This window comes from Podarcis pityusensis, assembly GCF_964106645.2.
Source record: "Podarcis pityusensis genome assembly, chromosome: 17".
NCBI classification, from domain to species: Eukaryota; Metazoa; Chordata; class Lepidosauria; order Squamata; family Lacertidae; genus Podarcis; species Podarcis pityusensis.
In genome coordinates, this window is record NC_138042.1 from 15,587,124 (window position 1) to 15,597,434 (window position 10,311).

At 44.7% G+C, this 10,311-nt stretch overlaps 1 long non-coding RNA gene across 1 annotated transcript; it reads right to left on the reverse strand.

Annotated features, from left to right (window-relative positions):
- Nucleotides 1–961: 961 nt before the first annotated feature.
- LOC308466831 lies at nucleotides 962–9,482 on the reverse strand. Its single transcript, XR_013980994.1, has 3 exons — nucleotides 9,384–9,482; nucleotides 1,901–1,991; nucleotides 962–986 (listed from the first exon to the last, which is right to left on the reverse strand). It is a non-coding gene; the product is annotated as an uncharacterized lncRNA (long non-coding RNA).
- Between the last annotated feature and the right edge of the window lie 829 nt (nucleotides 9,483–10,311).

Sequence of the window (10,311 nt, forward strand, 5' to 3'; positions counted from 1 at the left end):
GTCTTGCTGGGTTTTGTGGGTCTTAGGGGTAAGATATATTTTGGGGCTGTTGTGTGTGTTGAAGCCTTGTAGTAACATTGAATTAACACAGGATCTGGGCACACATACAGAGAGGACTGAATATTTTTCTATGATGAGGACATTTATTAGTTATCTTCTTTCACAAAGGGGTTTCTTTCAGCTATAAAGAATAGTTGATATGCAATAAACGGGAGATTCATTTCATATATATATATATATATATATATATATATATATATATATATGGGTTTCTCTGGAGTTATTTTATTGAGTGCAGTAAAGTCAAGTAAACTTTAACACTGAATTTTCATTCCCCCCACAAGATAATACTGCACAGAAATAAATAACAATGCTCTGAAAACAGAGACACACAAAATCCATTTATACAAGCAAAGCCTCTGAAGGATTCACCTTCCAAAAAAAATGTATATTTGTTCTGTATATATTTATAGCTTTAATCTTCAGTCATAGTGGGTTGCTGACAGTTGAACAGTCGAAATGGGCTCTCTTTGTGGAGGCTAATAAAAAATATAATTCGAAATGATAGGAGTGTGCTCTTGTTTCAGCCGATATATGTTGAACCACTTGCATCTGGTTTTGAGAGAAAACAGGAATCATCAATACTCCAGCAGCCTCGAAACAACACTTGCGCAAAGCTAGCAAATGACAGCAAAACCCTATAAATGTTTACTCAGGAGTAATCCCCTCTGAGGTCAATACAGGGGTGCCAACTTGGAGCCCCGACTGTGGGTGCCCAGCATGCCACTCCACAACATCATCGTAGCTGAGGTGTGAATTCTATGATTATGATGAACGCCAAACACAAATGTCTAATATTTTGTAGCTCACACAGAAAGAGTTGTCTCCAGCCATGAAGCCACAGTAAGTGAAGGTCCCATAGCCAACACGTGAAGTCATTGCTCACCCAATAATTACTCCCATGACAGTGGAAATCATTGTGTGACCTGGATATAAGTTGAATGGTTACTCGCTTTGCTCAGTGCAAATTCTCTTGCGTTATCTTCCCATGAGGACCGTTTTGTCTTCATTTGCATGTCTTGTAGCAACAGGTGCCAAGCCACTGGGATGAGCAGGTGTTAATACTCTCAAGCCTTTGATCCCAGGGGGCTGGAACACTGCAGAGGTAAGCAGAGTTTGTGCTTGACAAAATCTGTGCAGTTCTTCCTTGGCTTTTCACACATTGTCCCTCCTCTCCAGTCTCGGAGCCTTCCAAGGCAGAGAAGGGATGCATTTCTGACAGCCACCGCAGTTGCCTAAAAACCAGGGACAGGGTATCTTGCCCTGCTTTGCATCCTTCTTGAGTGTCTTTGCCTGGGCGCAAGGCATTTTTGAACTCTGATAATGCCCTCTGCTTGCCTGCATGGAGGACAAAGAAGGATGTGTGTGCAAACACAAATGGAGAGGTACCCTAAACCATGGAGAGGTACCCAAACATGGCCATGGAACACCGTCTTCCCCATAGCTCCACACCATTCCCCACTCATTTCCTGCTTGCGTTTTTTGCTCTTTATTTCCCACAGCTCCTGCATTGTCCCTTCCTTAAAGCATCCTCTATATAAACTCCTTGTCGTTTCCATGCTGCTTCATTACTCAGCCCCTGCTCTCAAGCGCTGCAGATGGTACCTCTGCTGCTAATTTCTAAAATGAGCAGTATCACGCACTTGTAAACTCTGAGCTCTATATTCTGATTTGATCAGGATGCCTTTGCAAAGCGACAGGTGGCTGTGGTTACCTGGTAGAAGAAGATTACTCCAATGCCCTGCTCTTTTTTATCAGCTTTTCCCCAGCTTAGCCTGAGATTTGCATACACAACATCCAGAACAGTAAACTATATCCCCCATGATTGGAGGGAATGTACCTGTGAGGACCACATGCTGGGACACAGCAGGAGAAAGGCTTGGCTTTATGATGCCCTTCTTGCGTTCTTGCTAACAGATTGAGGTTGAATCCTGAAAAAACAGAAGTACTGTTATGGGAGGACAGGAGGCGGGCAGGTGTGGAGGACTCCCTGGTCCTGAATGGGGTAACTGTGCCCCCGAAGGACCAGGTGCGAAGCCTGGGAATCATTTTGGACTCGCAGCTGTCCATGGAGGCGCAGGTCAATTCTGTGTCCAGGGCAGCTGTTTACCAGCTCCACCTGGTACGCAGGCTAAGACCCTATCTGCCCGCGGATTGTCTCGCTAGAGTGGTGCATGCTCTGGTTATCTCCGGCTTGGACTACTGTCATGCGCTCTACATGGGGCTACCTTTGAAGGTGACCCAGAAACTACAACTAATCCAGAACGCGGCAGCTAGACTGGCGACTGGGAGCGGCCACCGAGACCATATAACACCAGTCCTGAGAGACCTACATTGGCTCCTAGTACGTTTCCAAGCACAATTCAAAGTGTTGGTGCTGACCTTTAAAGCCCTAAACGGCTTCTGTCCAGTAGACCTGAAGGAGCTTCTCCACCCCCATCAGTCAGCCTGGACACTGAGATCCAGCTCCAAGAGCCTTCTGGCAGTTCCCTCACTGCAAGAAGCCAAGTTACAGGGAACCAGGCAGAGGGCCTTCTCAGTAGTGGCACCAGCCCTGTGGAACGCCCTTCCATCAGATGTCAAAGAGAAAAACAACTACCAGACTTTTAGAAGACATCTGAAGGCAGCCCTGTTTAGGGAAGCTTTTAATGTTTGGCAGACTATTGTATTTTAATATTTTGTTGGAAGCCACCCAGAGTGGCTGGAGAAACCCAGCCAGATGGGCGGGGTATAAATAAATTATTATTATTATTATTATTATTATTATTATTATTATTATTCCAGAGGCATGTGGCCTGCCACTGGGAACAGGATGCTGAGGTAGTCTAAACTGGCACAGATCCAACATTGCCAGTTTTCAGTTCTAATAGTCTTAAAGTGGAGCCCTGCCAGATTCCCACTTATTTTTTGCTCTCCGGCCTCCAGCATATGGCACAGAGAATAACACGAGGAGAGCTCGGTCTTTGATGGGGTTGTGCCATAACCTGCCAACGAGCCACACTCAAATTGCAACTGTAGATTGCTGCAGACTCCTCTCCACAGTCCCTGGGAGTTGATACCTGTTGCTGGGATGTTTTTCTTCACCACCTGCTTTCTCTGAGAAGCATAAGAACCAAAACTAAGCAAAAGAAACAAGAACAGTATTTCACAGGATGCTGCAGCAAATTAAAAAAAAGTGCTCCTTTAAAAAAGCGTTGTCAAAAGCTGTGGGTTGCTGAATATCAGTCCTGCTCAGATATATTTACAAAACCAAAAATAATCCATTATACATGAAAACACAGTTCTAGCCTCCTAATCACTAATCACTTGCAAATCCGTTCCTTTCTAATTATTTTAAGCACACTCCACATTCAATTTCCTCTTGAAGATTGATATATCTTATTATGAAACTAATTTGTTTCGTAATGATTTCAGGCTTCCAGATCTTTGCTTCTGCCTCTAGTCAATTCCGCACTCTGCATGCATGCTGTGCAGCTGCTCTCAGCACATTAATTGCAGCCCTCCTTGCATGCGTGCGCACACAGCCATGCGCCTCCTCCTGCAGCTGCAGGAATTCCCCAACGTGGCATGACTGTATTTGCAGGGGGAACAGCAATGCACACTGGCATTGCTGGGGAGTTAGGTAAGAGGTGGAAATGTTGGAATGAGCCGATTTCTGTGCATAGCTTTCAGTGCTCTGCCTGGAGGAAGTGCCAGGATTCTTCAGGAAGTAAGGCCAGCTATGCACATCTCCCCTCCTGTATGATTAAGACAATAAGGAGAGCATTAAACAGTCTGGACCTCTGAGGTTGTAAATGTGGGACAGCTGTGTAACTTGTCTGCAGTGGGGCAGTAGCATGTCCTCTCTGTTAAGAAACCATATCTGAAATCTAAAAATTATTGTTCAGGTTCAAATATTCCAATCCTAGGTAAAATGCTTGGAGTGTGTCACCCAGCTCTACATTTACTCAAATGAAGCTAATCATCTTGGATGCAGCTAATTTGGGACAGAAGCTTTCATAAACAGCTCGTACCAGGAGACAGATGAGGGGAATGCGACCCTGAACCTCTCAGCATCTTTTTCAGTACCATCAACATAGGATGGATCTACACACGGGGGTGGGGGGCAAGCGCTATAAATAAGTCAGAAATCAAATCATTATAACAAAAGAAAAAAACACTACGTAAAAAATTGCATAGAATTTTTTTGCTCTCCGGCGCCCTCTGGTGTTGCATGTTTATAATGCAATCAAAGTGTTGTTTTTTTGAGTAATGTAGCTGAGTCCTATAGTTCCCTTCTGGGTCATCTTTCAATGGTGGGTTTAGGAAGAACCCTGCTGAGGTCCTTTGGGGTCGCTACGGATTCTAGAAGATGGGGATGAGAAACTTATGCACGGACTTCAGCTCCTGGGTGCAAGAGGTTGTACCTTATCCCCAATGCTCTATACCACAGATGAAACCGCTAGACGAAGTCCTACAGAGATTTGGGCTAAAGTGTTACCAGCGCGCTGTGCATAAATAGCTCTACGGCTCTTTATTGATTCAGTTAAGAAAGGTTTGGAGTCTGAACGAAATAGATTTACGTGTCCCTTTTTCTAGCTCCCCATTTCACTTACGACCAAACATGCTAAGGTAAGGAAGCCTTGCTCTGCTTTCTTTTGACCTGAGCTTTCTGTGTTCAGCTTTCCTTTTTCATTTGATCTGCTGTTGCTTCAGCTTTTGAGGTAATTGTTCTTGCTGCCTTATGCTGCTGCTTTCTTAACTGTTTTTATTACTTGGAAATATAATTTTATTGTTAGAATGTTGTTTTATAAAAACAACAACAACCTTGGGCTGTAATCCATTCTGGGATATATATGATTCCTATGCTCCATAGGAATTATTCTATTCTATTCTATTCTATTCTATTCTATTCTATTCTATTCTATTCTATTCTAAACAGACTCCAGTCTGGCCACCAGCCAATGGCTCAAGTGAAGCTTGATTTATTTGACAAGGCCTATTCATAGATAACTAACTTCCATAGTGCTTTGCCTTGTGGTTCTATGGGTTTATTTTTCACCCTGAGGTTTATTGTATGAATACAAGTGCAGAAGGTCTTTGGGGGGCTCATCTGGAGAGAGAAATCGCCTTTTATTCTCCTCGGCTCTGAAGCAGTAACTAATATACCTTCCGGCCTTTTCTGTTGTGAGGAGAAATGTCCAAGAAGCATGTTTGATGATGTGATTATTATTTTGCTTCGCCTGTGTCTCAGGGTCCAGGGGGCATCTTGCTGTTTCAAGGAGGGACCAGAATCTGATTATTATCCAGATACAGTAAGCAACATTGTTGGGAAAATTGACTTTTTGGATCCCGGCTGATTAGCTGTTTGCTGTCTTATCTCACTAGGCTCACTAATGCAGTTTGAAATGTTCTGTCAGCCTTGGTTTAGCCACCGATATGAGGCAAGCAGACCATCTGCTCTTGCATTTTGATGGGATGCCAGATCACAGGCTGGCAAATTGTTCCTTAGGTGGAACGGACGGACCTCCTGCGAACTGCTTTCTCACCTAGCAACAGAGACCTGAGGTGGCCTGGCCACCAGGCCTCACGGATGTCATCAAAGGCAGGTGAAGGTCAGATGACCCATTGAAATGCCAGTGAAGGAAAATAGATATAAAGGGGGGAAATTAAGTTTAGAACAGATTGGAGGATCATTTATTTACAAAGCTATTGTAATGAGGGGCTGGAGGCTGGCATACCCCTTTGCTATCCTATATATAGGAGTGGGGTGGGAACAACTTAGAGCTCTAAGTATTTCTGCAATCTCTTTTTATGCCCAGTAGGCGGAACCTTCTTTTCGGGCTCCTCCTGGACCCAGGTGATGCAGGAGGTGTCTCTGCCTCCTGAGAGGTTGCTGGTGTTAGGATATTGATGTTCCGTTCCACCTAAACAGATGTGTGGATCTGTTGTATGTCACATGTCTGTTTACATTCCAGCACAGCTTGCTGGGAACTTCTGTTTGTGTATAGCTTTTGCCTTATGCTGCTTCTTGCTTGGACATGAAGGAGAGCAGACATGTTTTCTTTGTCCTGATCTATGCTGAATAAACTGCTTGTAAATATGCTTTACATATGCCTCTGTCTGCCCTTCCATCGCGAGGAGTTTGTTATCTCTGCTGGCTTGCGTGCTCAGCTTCTGAAAGACTTCTGAAGCTCTGAGTCACAGATTGATGCAGAAACGAGGACTGGAATTTGACCGGCCACTGGCTGGTGGGCTGGAGCCAGCTGGGAGTCCCCCCGTTCCCTCAGCCAAGATGCCAGGGATGGTTCGGAGTTTGACCATAAAACCCTGAACCATCCTGGCAGCTGGCACTGGAGAAACACCCTGTCTGGGAAGGCAGAGCTCATCCCTGCATCCCATAACGCAAAGGTGGGTGATGTTACAGGCGCCTTCAAGGACAGGTGAAACAAGAGAGCAAGTTAAGACACTCCCTGCTCCATAGAAGCTGTCAAGCGGCAAAGGATTCAACCCCCACCGCAGGTTGCCATGAACAGATACGGCAAGTGAAAGTTCTTACCAACTGTTTTTTATTCAATATTCACAGAGAGAGGCTTGGGAAGGCAGCCTCTTGGAATAATGGCGTTGACCCAAGTGAGTCTCCACCCCCTTCCTCTCTCACGTGTCATCGCTATGGATGCTGCAAAGTGCCCTCTGCATTTGAGCTCTTTGCTCTCCTACTTTCAAGGCTCGCCAAGTTCTGGGAGGTGAGGTCTTGAATGCTTTCTAAAGACACTGTGTCCATCAGCTGTCGCCCCCCTGGTGCTTCCTCTTCCTCCTCCTCCTCTCCCATTATTTCCCAGCTTTCTCTCTCATCTGCCTTTGAGCTGTGGCCTCTCTCCCTTGTTGTAAATCTGAACTGTCTTCTTCTTCTCTGAAGAAGAAAGAAGAGAAGCAGTAACTAAAGAGAGTTAGTCAACATTACAAAAAACCTGGTCTAATTAATTTTGGCATTTGGGGGTGGCGCTGTGGTCTAAACCACTGAGCCTCTTGGGCTTGCTGATCAGAAGGTCTGCGGTTTGAATCCCCGAGACGGGGTGAGCTCCTGTTGCTCTGTCCCTGCTCCTGCCAACCTAGCAGTTTGAAAGCATGTCAACGTGCAAGTAGATAAATAGGTTCCGCTCTGGCGGGAGAGGCGGTCTCCAACATTCCTCCTTTGCCCAATCTCTTGCAGAAGCCAACTGGTAGTGGTCAAGGTCCCTTCGGTCCCCCCCCCAATAAAATATTTGAGGGGGCTGCCCCCCAAAGTTGATGGGCAATGCCATTCAAATGGTGTGTTTGTGCCATGTCATGCGATCAGTTCTGTGGGGCAGAGCTTAACTGTCCCCCCAATATTTTATTCAGATTGGCCCCCCTGCCCCCCTCCATCCCCACTAATAGGCTGCTCCAATCCCAGCAGAGGTCCCTGACTCCCCACATCCCACTGGAGCCCTCCCCCGGGTCCTCAGACAATGTGCTTTCTGCATCCTGCATCCTGACCCAGCCAGGCCATGACAGTGATTTGCAACTAACTTTGAAATCCATTCTATTTGTATCCTGCGCCCACAAACACCAAGACAGCTCAGCTCGCTTCGCTGTAATTTTAAGGAAGAAAAGCTCCAAAAGTACAGACGTCACTCTCCATAAGTGCTTGGATGGGACTGAGAATTCCAAAATGAATGGAAAATTCATAAATTGTTAATACATCTCTTTGGGTTGAAGTGCCCACAAAGTGTCAGTGCTATTGCCTGGTTTGCTGGTTGGTTTATTGGTGTTACGGAAGAGATGAACTTGATTCCCTTACTCCTGCCTTTCCTCAAACACTCCAATCTACCTGCCTCATTTCTTGTACTTTAGCACCATCATGTGTTCGATTGGAAAACTTAACTTTTATCAGAAAAGATGGTGGTGACTCAGTAATTTCCAAATAATCGAGAAGATTGGTGTAACTATTCTTTCAAATGCTAAATAATGTTTGCTCCTGTAACTCACAGTTACAGGGTAAAATAAAAGTTATTTTATTTGAAATGCTTGCCATCCTATCCTTCAGTTTTGCAATTTGCAGGGCAGCTGACAGACCCCCAAATTTCAAAATCCCAATCAGCATACTGGCCTAGTTTCCTTTGGGAGGAATGGCAGGATATAGATTTATAATTATCATCATCATCATTATTTACAACCTCCAAACATTACTGAAAACTGTAGTGAAACCAAAAACAGAAAGAAGAGAAGCAGTAACTAAAGAGAGTTAGCCAACATTACAAAAAACCTGGTCTAATTAATTTTGGCATTTGGCAGGTGGCGCTGTGGTCTAAACCACAGAGCCTAGGACTTGCCAATCAGAAGGTCGGCAGTTCAAATCCCCGCGATGGGGTGAGCTCCCATTGCTTGGTCCCTATTCCTGCCAACCTAGCAGTTTGAAAGCACGTCAAAGTGCAAGTAGATAAACAGGTACCGCCCCGGCAGGAAGGTGTTTCCGTATGCTGCTCTGGTTCGCCAGAAGTCACTTAGTCATGCTGGCCACAAGACCCAGCTCCCTCGACCAGGTGAGTGCCACAACCCCAGAGTCATTCGTGACTGGACCTAATGGTCAGGGGTCCCTTTACCTTTACTGATAATATATTGGTCAAGTGTTGGCAAATAATTACCAAGTTATCTCCTAGGAAAGGTATTTAGGCCAGGGGTGCTGAAACCTGGGGACCTGATGTTCCCTCAACTTCATATTTTGTTGATGGTGGCCAAAAGAAATACAAAATTAACGTAATGCTAGGGTGGGCAGAGGAAATTAAAATTTTGGGTATGCAGCGACCACAAAATTTGTCTTATATCTGTAGCATCTGTTAAATCTGAGGCTCTGCCTCTACCCTCCCAAATAGGTTATAATGGGGAATCTAGAAATGGCCCTAATCTTTCCCCCCACATAGATGGGTGGAACTTGCAGAGAAATGAGTCCCTCTAGAACTGGCATAGGCAAACTCGGCCCTCCAGATGTTTTGGGACTACAACTCCCATCATTCCTGACCACTGGTCCTGTTAGCTAGGGATGGTGGGAGTTGTAGTCCAAAAACATCTGGAGGGCCGAGTTTGCCTATGCCTGCTCTAGAATAAAACAATTTTTCCATATTTCAGGCAGATTCATCCAGGAGCTTTCATGCAGGAAACCTTTAAACTTTTCCCCCCTGCTAGAATTGGATGCAAATTGCAGGCATGGTCACCCCTTCTGAAGCCTACCAAATTTCAGACAGAAAGATGCCGTGGCCCTTCAGTAATAGCAGGCTCTATCTGCCTCGTCTTACTGGATGGGAAGGGGAAGAGGTCTCCGTTACCTGTACTGCTTTATCTGAAGCTTCAGCTGATGAAGCTTCATTCCCACTAGCAAGTCAAGCAGTGTGTGCAAAATCGCATCTTCTACACAACCAACAGAGTTCCATTAGAACTGTGGGTCAAAACATAAACATATGCAGAGTGAGATAATAGACATGTGATGGACTCATTTTCCCTGCCAACATAATACATTTTCAGTTAAAGTTTGCCATCTAGTGGGAATATTGAGGGTGTGTTTGCATTTATCACTTTTTTAAAAAAAAATCGCTGTAACAAATGGAATGCTCTGGCTGGGGAGGGCAGGGTATAAATAAAGTTTATTATTGTTGTTGTTGTTATTGTTACAGTATTGTTATTATTAACCAATGAACGTGGATATGGTATCTGAAGAAGTTTGTTATTGGTATGAGCTTTCGTGTGCATGCACACTTCTTCAGTTACACTGAAACAGAAGTCACCAGACCCTTATACAGTACATAGTGAGAGGGTAGGCAGAAACCAAACAGAGAAACCAGTAGGAGAACACTTCAATCTCCCAGGACTTTCTATACAAGATCTCAAAGTAGCTGTCTTATTACAAAAGAATTTCAGAAATAGACTGGAAAGAGAAGTTGCTGAACTTCAATTTATTACCAAACTTAAAACCATGGAGAGACTGGTCTGAATAGAGACATTGGATTCTTATCTCATGATACATGATAAAGCTATTTTTAGCCATCTCACCCCTTGCTTTTTCCTGTAAGACCAATTGCAGTCGTTAACGGTCGTCAACAGGTTTACCACACCTATCAGCCAATCACCCATTCCCACCACCCTTCTGAGTAACACCCCTCCCCACCCTATCACTATATATAAGGGTCTGGTGACTTCTGTTTCAGTGTATCTGAAGAAGTGTGCATGCTCACGAAAGCTCATACCAAGAACAAACTT